A 13583-nucleotide genomic window follows, 5' to 3' on the forward strand; every position below is an offset into this window, starting at 1 on the left:
AGTGTCTTCTGCTGTAACTCTATTTACATCTAGGATGACTTATAAAAGCATTAACTCTCCTTTCCCCGGTACTGTGACTGTTCTAAATATGTTATCGGTCCCAGGATGTGGAAAAGCAAAGCTAACTTCGCCAGGATTCGAATTCAATCGGTAAAGAACCTTAAAAGTGTATTTATCTCTTACGTAAAGTACATGACCAAATTACTTGAAAGTAAAAACGCAGCCGAGTATACCGAATCAAATACTTCATTAATACTTTATTCTATCGACCTTAGAAAAATAACAGATGAATAAAAGATTTGAATCACAGCTGTAATTAAGTAGTTTCTTATATTAAGCACAAGAGGGAACTAAACGGTTGAGTATCCCGAATCCAGTACCACCATGGTACTTTATTTTTATCGAGTCCTAGAAGAATGACAGCTGAAGTGGATTTGAACCTTCACCATGAAGAGCAGCGAGTAAATAATTTCTTACATAAGCACAGGACCAAATATGTGAAGGAACTAAACGGTCGAGTATTCCGAATCAAGTACGTCCCTGGTACTTTATTTTATCGACCCCGGAAGAATAAAAGGTGAATATGACTTCCGTGGGATTTGAACGGAGGCAGTGAAGGGCCATAAGTAAATAATTTCTTACATGAGCACAGAACCAAACATGTGTGTGTGTGTGTGTGTATGACTTTGTGGTTGCATTTGCCTTCCACTACCACTTGATAACCGGTGTTACTACGTAACTTAGCGGTTGGGCAAAAGATATCAAAATAGAAAAAGCACCAGATAATACACACACACATCTATATATATATATATATATATATATATATATATATATATATATACTAATATATACTTTTGTTATTTACACCACCTGTCCTCGTCTGTTGTTATTTTTTGTATATTCTCCCATATATATATATATATATATATATATATATATATATATATATATACAGGGCTCAATTTGGTCAGAAGAAACCCTCGAAGGCCGTGCACCAGCATGGTCACAGTCCAAATACTGAAAGAAGTCAAAAGTAGAAAAAAAAAGATTAAAAAAAACTATGATCAAATAAAAAAAATAAAAAATGATTGCGTTCCATTCCAATTTCGATGGGGAAATTTTAAGTTTTCTGTAGAATTCCATCTAAAAGTCTGCAAATGGAAATATAGTGTGTGCACTTTGGTCTGTCTGTCGCGTTTTGTTCTTTGACACTTGGCTCCTGTGCAATGGAAACGGTAAATCTTAATGGTTCGTATAATTCCTTTAATAGAATTTGAAAGGACATGGGAGAGAATTGGAGGGTTGGTTGGTCGATGGGATGGTGGGTCGGTGGGTCAGTTAGCTGGGTGGGTAGCGTGGTTGTTTTTTTGGTTGGTGGGTGGGTGGGTTGGGTGAATGTAGGAGTGGTTTTGTTCTTTGGTTCTGGAAGATAATATGACATTTCATTTTCTATCTATAAAGGCGCGCGTGCACACGCACATCATGTTATGTATAGATACGTACACACACAGACGCACAGGCATACACATATATATGTAGATATATATATATGTATATACGTATATGTATATATATATATATTATATATATACACTATATGTGTGTATATATATATATATATATATATAGTTAGATACACACACAAACACACACATATATACTATATAAATATAGTTAGATACATATATGCTTATATGTATATAATACATATATACACACAAATATATATGTAAATACGTGTAGTTATATAGATATAAATATATATATCTGCGCGCGTGTGTGTGTATTTGTATGTGTGCGTGTATGTGTGTGTGTGTGTGTGTGTGTGTGTGTGTGTATGTGTGTGTGTAATATTATAAAATGTTCGCACCAAGTAGACGACCTTATTCTTAATGTATTAATCTTTCCGTAGAGTTTCTGTTTGTGTGTGTGTTTGTATATTTCTGCACATTAGTATACATATATGTACAAACGTACCTAAGCGTTTGTGTCTTTGGAGTGTATGCGTGAGTGTATATATATGTGTGTGTGTGTGAGTGTATGTATGTGTGTGTGTGGATAGATAAAACAAAACAGAAAGAAAGTACATAGATTGCAAGAAAGCTGAAGGATGTCTGCGTCAGCAAAAATTATATTTACAAGATAAAAGTAAGCATACTTTAATTATTAGAAATGCGTAGATAAATTTTATACATACAGTATATATACACATATGCAACAGGCTTTTATTGTTTATCTATGCGTCTCATCGACTATATATCTCCCACACAATATATACGTATACATACATACATACATACATACACACACACATACATACATACATACATACATACATACATACATACATACATACATACATACATACATACATATAGCTGTTTCTGCTGTAAGATGGGGTGGACTCATAGTCGAGAAACAGCTGTAAGGTAATGAAGTTCGTAACATAATCGTTTATATCTTTGGCATCTCTCTTTCTTATTACCGCTCTGTACTGGGCTAACTCTTCTTCACGAGCAGGCTGTTCCGTTGATCGGATCAACTGGAACCCTCGACGTCGTAAGCGACGGAGTGCCAACAACAACATTATAATTATACCTATATAATTATATATTTGTATTAATTGTTAGCTATATCGTTTGTATATATATATATATATATATATATATATATATATATATATATATATATATATATATATGTATAATACACACACACACACACACACACACACACACATTTTACTCATTGAGTAAAGTCTGCTGCATTTTATTACCAATGAAATAGAAATTCAAATATCGTACAATGAAAAAAAAATTACATTTATATATCATTTTTTCTTCTTTACTCTACAAAAGACTTTTTTGAAAAATAACCAACGGAGAAACGAAGTATTAATAATCAAACAGTCTATCTCCAGTGCCGAAATCCCTCATCACCCACATCACAGAAAGAAATACAAAGATAATACAGTCGCAGAAAACACTGAATTATTTAAGAGGCATGGCTCATAACGTGTGCGATTTCTAAGAGTAATTTTTTTCCTCTCCAGATTTGATTTAATGTTATCATTACTGAAGTTTGTTTTCTGATTCTATTTCAAAAGTTAACTTTGATTTGCTTAGGTGTTTTTTTTTCTTCGTGCACATACTACGTAAGTCATGCACTTTCTGTTGTATTGTTCATAGCAATCTACGCATTTACTATTTTATTTTACGAATAGAAATTAAAAACTTTATTCAGTGTACTCAACTGAAAGATTTAAACTAAAATAGTCATATATGAATCATACTCAATGTATATAAGCCGCTTGCTGTACTTAATTTTTATTTTTCGTTTTTCTGACATAGAGAAAAATCTCTTCGATGACATGCTGTGTACGAAACATGATATATAAGGGACTGAGAAAAACAGCGCATTCATTTCACTTTGATTTTTATTATCTTTGCAACACAACATGTCTCTGAAGGGGTATTTCTCTCAGACAGCGACCACAGCATCAGGCCTGTCAGCAGTTTTCCATTTAGTATAAAGCATTGATAGTTTTTTTTGTCTTTTTGTTTTAATCTCATATCGTTTCAATGCTGTAAACTGTATTTTTATTCAGCTCGGTACTCTTCCGCTGTATCAGTGAATATATTATTCACTGTTTACTATATATCGAAAACTACGAATTTTTTACAAAGAAGTGATTGTCAAGTGTACGTCATTGACAAGGTCCAAGCAGGCCAAAACGCGTTTAATGTTCTTGTAGGTCACTGCTGGTAGGACGTTTATCTCACTACAATATATATTACGCTTTTAACACTGCATATCAATGGAAAGATTTTCTCTCAAACAAGGTCTACAGCAGTACGTCGTTCAGTGGTGTATATACGTACATGAAAGACTAAAAATCTTTATTTTTAATGATATATTTCCTCTGCTGTTAAAACCGATGAATTTACAGTAATTGAAAAATATAGATCTAATCATTTGTTTAAACTCTGTATTTACACGCTGTGAAACCAGCCTGCACCGATTGCTCTAAAAATACTGCGTGTCTAACAAGACAGGGAGTGACACGGAGCAGGTAGACGGAAGAGCGTGGGAAGTCTGAGGACATATTCAAAAACCAAAATGGCTGAACTGTTGGGTATAAAATAAAAAAGTATTAAAAATTGAAAAAAAAAAACATTGCAGAGACCTCGAGGCAATTCACTTGATTACAAAAAGCCACTTGACACTATTCCTCATTCATAATTGCCTGCACCAATGCATTTGGTCAAAGTACCTGCTGTCCTAATTCCTGCCCGGATGACCAATATGTCACAGGGAACTAAAAGCATAGCAATCGCTATAAATATATCGGAAGAAATATTCTTCAAGAGACATACTTTCTGTGCTTCAGTTCATATTGGCAACGAGATCTACCGTGGTTTCTTTTACAATACATTCATACATACACACACACACATACATATTTATATATGTATATGTATGTATGTATATATATACGTATATATATACATGCATATATATTTACATACATATATGTATATATATATATATATATATATATATATATATATATATATATATATATATATATATATATATATATATATATATATATATATATATATATAAAGCATGAATGTAATCCATGGGTTTTGGGATAAATTTCGAAAAGGCCTACTTTAGAAAAATCTACAAAGCAGGATTTATAAATAACCTTTTAGAAAATTGTTAACTTTTTTGCTTTCCGTTCTTACGCTACGGATAAAATAAATTCTAGTTAAGTACTGGGCTCTATGTAATGGATTGTAATCTCCTATAACACAAAATGTGTAAGATTATAGAGGTTATTATTATTATTATTATTAATATTATTGTTGTTGTTGTTGTTGTGGTTGTTATTAAGGCAGTTAGCTAGCTGTGTCGCTACCGCGCCGAGCAAAATGCTTAGCGGAATTTCGTCCGCTTTAACGTTCCGTGTTCAAATTCCACCGGGGGTGACATTGGTTTTTCATCCTTTCGGGGTCGATAAAATAAGTACAAGTCAAGCTCTGCCTCGATGTAATCGATTTGCCCACTACCCTGAAATTACTGGCCTTGTGCCAAAATTTGAAACCAATATTATAATTACTGTTAAGTCGGCGAGCTGCCAGAACCGTTAAGCACGCCGAACAAAATGCTTAGCGATGTTTCTTCCGACACTTCACGTTCTGAGTTCAAATCCCGCCGCCGAGTTCAACTTCGGTAGGAGTTGAAATCAGAAAAGCACGTAGAATTCTATTTGACGCTTTAACGAATCAACCAATTCGCCGCCGTCGACTGAAATCAATAAGTGTACGTCTTCGTTAGGAATTATTTTAAATGGGGGGGGGACTTATAGTCGGTAGAGCGTCTGACAAAATGCCCTGAAGTACTTCGTATGTTTTTGAGTACAAATCACGCTATATTTACCTAACCTTACAGCGTTTTGATGAAAGATCGATAATATTAATCGACAGTCAACGAGTGGAGTCGATTCAGTCACGTGACCCTTCCCTATCAAATTTTAGCATTTTTTCCTATGTTTATCTTTTTTTCGTTATCTTTTACATTTTAGTTGTTTGTCATTAGTCTGCAGTCATGCTGGAGCATCCCTTTGAAGAACCTTAACCGAATGAGTCGAACTCCAGCACTTTTTAAAGCCGAGTACTCAATTTATTGTTCTCTTTTTCCGAATCACTAAGTTATGGGGACGTAAATACGCCAATACCGGTTGTCCAGCAGTGTCGGGGGAAAACATAGACACAAAACCCCCACACAAATATATATATATATATATATATATATATATATATATATATATATATATATATATATATATATATATATATATATATATATATATATATATATAAATGGAACAAGAACGTAACATGTGACAACAAAACATCCGGACAGTTAGAAGATACAAAAAAGGACAGGAAAGAACAAGGACGGGTCATTCGGTGCTTCCTATCCTCAGTCGAGTTCCAGACCGTCTTTGCAGTTTTCGACCGATCACACTCGAGTCTCTCGTTGGGACTTAAAGTAATCGGTAGAGCGGTTGCACAAAACACCATGCAGTATTTGAGTGGGATTCTTTACGTCCCCAGTAAATATTCCGCCAAGGTCGGCTTTGTTTTTATCTTTTATAATATCGATAAAAATGTACCCGTTAAGTACTCGGTTATCGATATTATCGACTGTGCCGATACCCACAAAACTGTGGCCTCGTATTTTATCAGAAATCAATGTTTTCAAAATTTTAGTAGTTTCTGACTACGGTAGAAAAAAAACTATGCCATCTTGTGGTGTTATTTTCTTTTCTATTCTAGGTACAAGGCCTGAAATTTTTGGGAAGGTGACCAGTCGATTAGATCGAACCCAGTACCCAGCTGGTACTTAATTTATCGACCCCGAAAGGATGAAAGGAAAAATCGACCTCCGTGGAGTTTGAACTTAGAACCTAAAGACAGACGAAATACCGCTAAGCATTTCGCCCGGTGTGTTAACGTTTCTGCCAACTCGCCGCCTATGTAGTGTCATTTTCTATGTATAGAATGTATCAGTGCCACGGTTTCGGTATCATACATTCGTCAGTATCTATTTATTATTATCATTTTCTCAAGGTTTTGGTTTCGATTCCTGAACTGGGTGATGCGTTATGTCCTTGAGCAAAACTTTTCATTTCTACAGCTGAGTAAACTAGAGCAACGTGAAATAAAGTGTCTTGCTCAAGAACACAACACGCAGCTCACTCCGGGATTCGAACTCACAACCTCACGTTCCTAACTCGACACTCTAACAACTGAGCCATGCGCCTTCACAACACATACACGTATTACATACACGTAATAATACACGTATATGTATATATATATATATATATATATATATATATATATATATATATATATATATATATATGTATGTATGTATGTATGTATGTATGTATGTATGTATGTATGTATGTATGTATGTATGTATGTGTATATATATATATATATATATATATATATATATATATATATATATATATATATGTGTGTATATATATATATATATATATATATATATATATATATATATATATATATATATATATATATATATACGCATTTACATGTATATAGTATCATATGTACATGTGTGTATGTATGTGTGTCTTTGTGTTTGTCACCATAGCACGCGACGATCGGTTTACGTCCTCCTATTTAGTGGTTCGGCAAAAAGATATTGATAGAGCAAGTAACAGAGTTGAGCCAAAAAGTAAGTGCCGAGATCGATTTTTTCCCAACGAAAACCTAAAATGGCCGCTGTCCAATGACGGAAACAAGTAAAAGAATAACAACGTAGAAAATAACAGAGAAATACAATAAGCCAGCTTTGTATCTTAGTAAACGAGGTTAAAGTGATGTACGACGTGTTTGTTGTTTCCAGTGTACAGGTAATCTAGTTAGCATTCAACAACGGAATATGTGTGTGTGTATATATATATATATATATAGAGAGAGAGAGAGAGAGAGAAATACATTCATATAAACATAAATACATACATATATGCATACACGTATGCATACATAAATTTCTCAGCCAAATATTGCCCCAAACAAGATCGAAGTTCTTGCTTTTGTTATCTAAGATTTCTTCAGAAACAATTCATTTATAATTAAATAGAAAAGTTATGAAGATGGTAAAGATGGCAGCGATAACCGCGACTCTGTATGTGTGCCTGTTCTGTAGTGGCATCTGGTGTGTTGAAACGAGTTTGCTTATGGGTTTCAACAACAAGCAACACGTCTGTTAAAGTTTTTGGTCTTCTAGTGTATGTATGTATGCGTATGCGAGTGTGCATGTTTATGTAGGTGAGCGGGAGAGTGTGTTTATCTACTTCTCTTGAGAAGGAAAAGAAACATAGACTTATTTTTTTACCTCTATCACATATTAATTCTGAATAATACTTGATTCTTGAGATTTTCTTTCCTTATTCGGGAGTGGATTGTAATTACCACTCGGCGTTTGTTTACTTGCTGAGGAAGCTTAGATGGTTTCAGTAAAACGAAAATTTACCTCATATGCTATGAAGAATTTATTTAATAATATATAAAATGTATATATCTTTCAAGTGTGCGTGTGCGTGTGTATCTATACGTATATATGTGTTTTATGGTGTTTATGAATGTATATGTGGAGGCGCGTGGCCTAGTGGTTAGGGTGTCAGCATCATGATCGTAGGTTTCGATTCCTGGACCGGGCGACGCGTTGTGTTCTTGAGCAAAACACTTCATTTCACGTTGCTCCAGTCCACTCAGCTGGCAAAGATGAGTAACGCTGCGATGGACTGGCGTCCCGTCCAGAAAGGGAACACATACGCCATTGAAACCGGGAAACCGGGCCCATGAGCCTGGCTAGGCTTTAAAAGGGCGCATTTATTTATTTATTATGAATGTATATGGACACGGGCATCTGAAAAGCTGAAAACAGGGGAAAGCTTTTAACACATAACAATTACTCCTTTTTTTTAAAGGTATTTTTTGATGTTAAATCACATCGCAGGCAGTGAGCTGACAGAATCGTTATCACGCCGAACAAAATGCTTAGCTGCGTTTCGTCCGTTTTTACGATCGCAGTTCAAATTCCACCGAAGTCGACTTTGTCTTTCAGATTTTCGGGGTCGATAGAATAAGTACCAGTGATGAACTGGGGTCGATGTAATCGACGTACTCCCTCCCCTGAAACTGCTGGTATTATACCGAAATTTGAAACCAATATATTAAATAACATTTGATTTTAGACTTCTGTATGAAAACATTAAAAAAATATGTGCGTGAGTGTGTGTGTGTGTGTGTGTGTGTGTGTGTGTGTGTGTGTGTGTGTGTGTGTGTGTGTGTGTGTGCGTGTGTGTGCGTGCGTGTGTGTGTGTGTGTGTGTGTGTACATTGAAATAGTGCAAATCCTCGCTGTTGATGAAAGAAGACTTTGTACATTCTTTCTTCGTGGGATTGAAGAGAAGAAAACAGAAGAAATCACCTTTCAGACCATTTTACACTTTATTCACCGCTACTCAGAGAAGACGTAATCGGCTTCTTTTCCCATTCTACAGTATAGAGCATTCAGATGCTAAATATAAGCCAAGCATAAAACAGATTACTGCTACGTTGGTAGATCACCCAAATCTGCAAATCTGGGCTTTTAACGACTTGTCATTAAGTATATAGCATCTATTTTATGAGTAACACAGCGTAAACCAGCAGAAGGGAAATAAGTTTAAATATTAAAAAGCTTCGCTGAAAACGAAATAAGTTTGTAAACACATACTTTCTATGCCATTAATGTGAAGAAGAATAGAGAAAGCAGCAGTCACCTGATGGACCGTTTCAAAATTTCTCGATCACTCCTCAGAGAATATGTACTCGGCTTCCTAACTCCTTCAGAAGCATTTACGATTGCTTGCATAAGGTAGTCGCAAATTATGCTAGAATCATAGTTTATCTCCACATCTGTGTTTTATGTAGCTTTCATATTATCATTTTCTGCGCCGTGTGCAAATGGTCTGACAAATAGAGACTGACGAAAAATAATCTTTAAAAAAATTGAGTGAATCTAGCTTAAGTCTGCTACAGATTCATCTGATGATACCTACGTATATAATATCCAACTAAAATACCAGTATGAAAACAAAACATAGTAAACAAAATATTAAACAGAGGGTACACCACAAAACTAAAACATCTTTCCACTTGCTTTTGTACTTGTCGTTTTTTTTTCTTACCTTTCACCTTTCATCTCTCTCGATGAAGGGAATATATCCGAAACGTCTACCTAACATTTTCTTCGTCATACAGAGAGTTTAATAATCTGACTTTACACATTATCCATTTCGTTATTGTTTTATATTTAATTTTCTCCATTTTTATTACTACTGTCATTCCTGGTTATTATTTACTTGGCTAAAATAGGCACCTGACTAAAAACAGTACTGTGGTAGATATCATGGACAAAAACGTGCAAAGCCATGGTCCTGCCTGGTAGCACGCGTAATGACTGAAACTATTTAGCTATTATATTTATAGAGTACGTGTACACATAACCCACCATTCACACACACGCATGCATTCATATATACATATATACATAAGCACACATACCACATATACATGCAAACGTATATATATATATATATATATATATATATATATATACGCGCGCACATACACACACACACGCATATATATATATATATATATATATATATATATATATATATATATATATATATATATATATATATGTATCATATTTACTCGTGTATAAATCACATCCCTAATTTAATGTTAAATCTTGGTACAAAATCTTTCGGTCTTCATATTGAAGTTTGATAGAATAACTGACGACGTTAATTAATTTTGCACGAGTCAACAAAACAAAACGTCCATGTTGAAACAAATTTATTCACATACAAACTAAATCATAAACAATACTATGGAAAATAATTATTAGTAATATTGAAAACAAACAATGAAATAGAATTATGTAATGCAAGTTACAACTAGAAAACAAGGAAAAATCGCACTAAAATATAAAAACTAAATACCAAATAAAACTATATAAAATTACATTAAAACTCAAATTAAAATCAGGAAAATATCAATTACAATTCACATCAAATATCAATTAAAACCAATTAAAATTCTGGAAGAATGGTATCTTCATCACTGTGACCCCCAAAGTTCATCTCTTCTCTCTAATTGCCTCGCCTGTGTCTCATCTTGGAGTAAAAGTGTCCGTTTCCTCCAAGTCGTCATTTTGGTTTTCGTAGTCCTCCCAAAAGACAGTCATCCTCCGTTGCATCCATCTTGGTAGATATTTCTATATTAAGGAATATTTTATTGACCACCTGACACAGAATGTCACCCCTCCCAGCTAATCATCCACGAAGTTAACAATGATAGACTTCGTTTTTTGAGGTTGTTTCCCTTGGTCAATTCTTCCTTGTCTGAAGCCGTCCAGATCTTCCATTTCTGACACCACACTCCGTCTTTAGATGGTTTGTAAATCACGACATCTAAGGGGTTTAACAAGGATATAAGTCCTCCTGGTATTACTGCTTGGACAGAGTTAATTTTGTTCACTTTCTGCTGTTTCATCTCTCTCTTAAGAGCACGTAAGTGGTCCAATATTAGTTGAGCTTTGTACTTTAGAAGTGCACCAGGTCTTGCATTCTATACTTTAGTGAACCAGATTACTATACCCTCTTCATTCACTCACCACCGAGGATGTTAGCCTACTATTGCTCCAGGTGCTAGCCTCTTTCCCATTCCTATGGTTTCCTCTTGAATATCACAACTGGTTTTAGTTTCTTACCATTAGCCGTACATCTATCCAAGCACTATTGAGAAATGTGTCCTCTTATGTTCTGTCGTGCGTAGAAGTATAGTTTTCTCTCCTCTGGTATCAATTGTACGGTTTCCAAGTAGATCAAAGAACATAGGACTTTCGCCCGTATTCCTTCCCTGGTTAAGTGCAAAATCAAACTGTTTCCTTTACTTGGAGACAAAAGTATGGAAGACAGTTATCTTGTTATTGAAGTCAGGGAGAATTTTCTGATAGACCTTTGTTTGTTTGTTTTTCTATCGTTGACTGAGTCGATGTCTTTTCATAGATATCTGTACCCTTCCGTTCGAAAGCTTGAATGAAAGATCTGTATTAATCTTGGTAGTATTTTGACGAATCTACAGCAAAGTCTTAATAAAATTATTGCTCTTTTGGTTTGTAATCCAGTCCCCTGGTTGCTTCTCCATATCCGGATAGTGAACCTGTTTTCTTGGGCACATATGATTTTTGGCATTATAGTAGAGCTTCCTTTTGCTTTCGCCAATCTCTTAAAACACCCTTTCAGCAGCTCTGTTACTATTTAACTCGGCAAGTTTACAACCTGAAGCTTGACAGCAGTATTCTATAAACAACGTTTTCCCTTAACATCATAAATAGCCATTATGACAAAGTTATCGCTCAAAGAAAGTTCTCACTTTTATAGAATTAGTTGTTATGTTGAAGGATTGTTTATGTAAGCGGGTTTCCTTTGTACATTGTTTATATTTAACCAGGTTCATTAATTTGATTAATTAGCGATGCATAACCAAGGAACATTGACAAAACAGTATGTAATTAGCGGTATCACTAAAGAGCGTTATAACAACAGCCAACTTATCTAAACACGATTTTCCATGGATGAATAATTTTACAGTTAGATGGGCCTTTAATTAAAGAAATGAGCAAGTTATCATTGCTAATTATTAAAATAGTCGGCATAATTCAAAGACCAGTTTTGCTGATAATCATTTTTATACATTAATATTTAGTAATTTATTCAAAATGGCTGCACTCAAAGCGCTTCATTCATCGTATTTCTTATGATTGAAGCATAGATATTTTTCATGATATTATTCAGTGACATTTACAAATAAATACAAATAAACGATCAATAAGATGGGATTTGTGTTATCAATAATATATGAGTTTATTAATTTCATAAGATTTGAGTGGAATATAAAAGTTATTGTCTGGAATACATTCAAACATGGCGTCAGATGGTAACGACCGTGAGTAAACTATAGGTAGATAGATAGGTAGCACGAATAGAGAGAAGGTTTTGGAGTTGTCCCATGCATAATGTCGGACTCTAGATTTATTTTAAGTAAATCAATTATAAAATCGTGCGACTTATACAGAATAGTAAATACAATATATATACGATATATACATACGTGCCCCAGCTTGCCCCAGCTTGGCCGCTGAGACATATAAAATAGTAAAAGAATATTTGTATAGATAGGAGTATATGTATATATATATATATATATATATATATATATATATATATATATATATATATATATATATATATGTAAATATACATATATATATATACATATGTACACACACACACACACACACACACATATATAGTATTATCCTATAATAAAAATATATATCTTACACCTACAATATAGGCAGTCAAAGAACAAAATAACTATGGAATCTCCACTATACTGGGAAAATAAAATTATTCAACTGGACAATAGCCACAGACTGATATATTAACGGGAGAACAAGAATCTTTAACGCAAAGGACAAATTCTCTTGTTAGCTGCCTATTGGATATCAGCATGATTTCGACACCTCCGTAGAGGTGTGTACTTGTCTTAACTCACGAACATACATATACTCAACTAGCACACACACACACACACACACATCACACACACGCACACACATACATACACACACACACACACGAACACAAACGCACACATGTATATGGTGAGAAGGCGGCGAGCTGGCAGAAACGTTAGCACGCCGGGGGAAATATTTAGCGGTATTTCGTCTGTCTTTACGTTCTGCGTTCAAATTCCGCCGGGGTTGACTTTGCATTTCATCCTCTCGGGGTCGATAAATTAAAGTACCAGTTGCGTACTGGGGTCGATTTAATCGTCTGGCCCCCTCCCCAAAAATTTCGGGTCTTATGCCTAGAGTAGAAAAGAACATGTATATGGTGAGCGATAG

This window comes from Octopus bimaculoides, chromosome 14 (assembly GCF_046866305.1).
Source record: "Octopus bimaculoides isolate indiv1 chromosome 14, ASM4686630v1, whole genome shotgun sequence".
Classification (NCBI taxonomy): domain Eukaryota; kingdom Metazoa; phylum Mollusca; class Cephalopoda; order Octopoda; family Octopodidae; genus Octopus; species Octopus bimaculoides.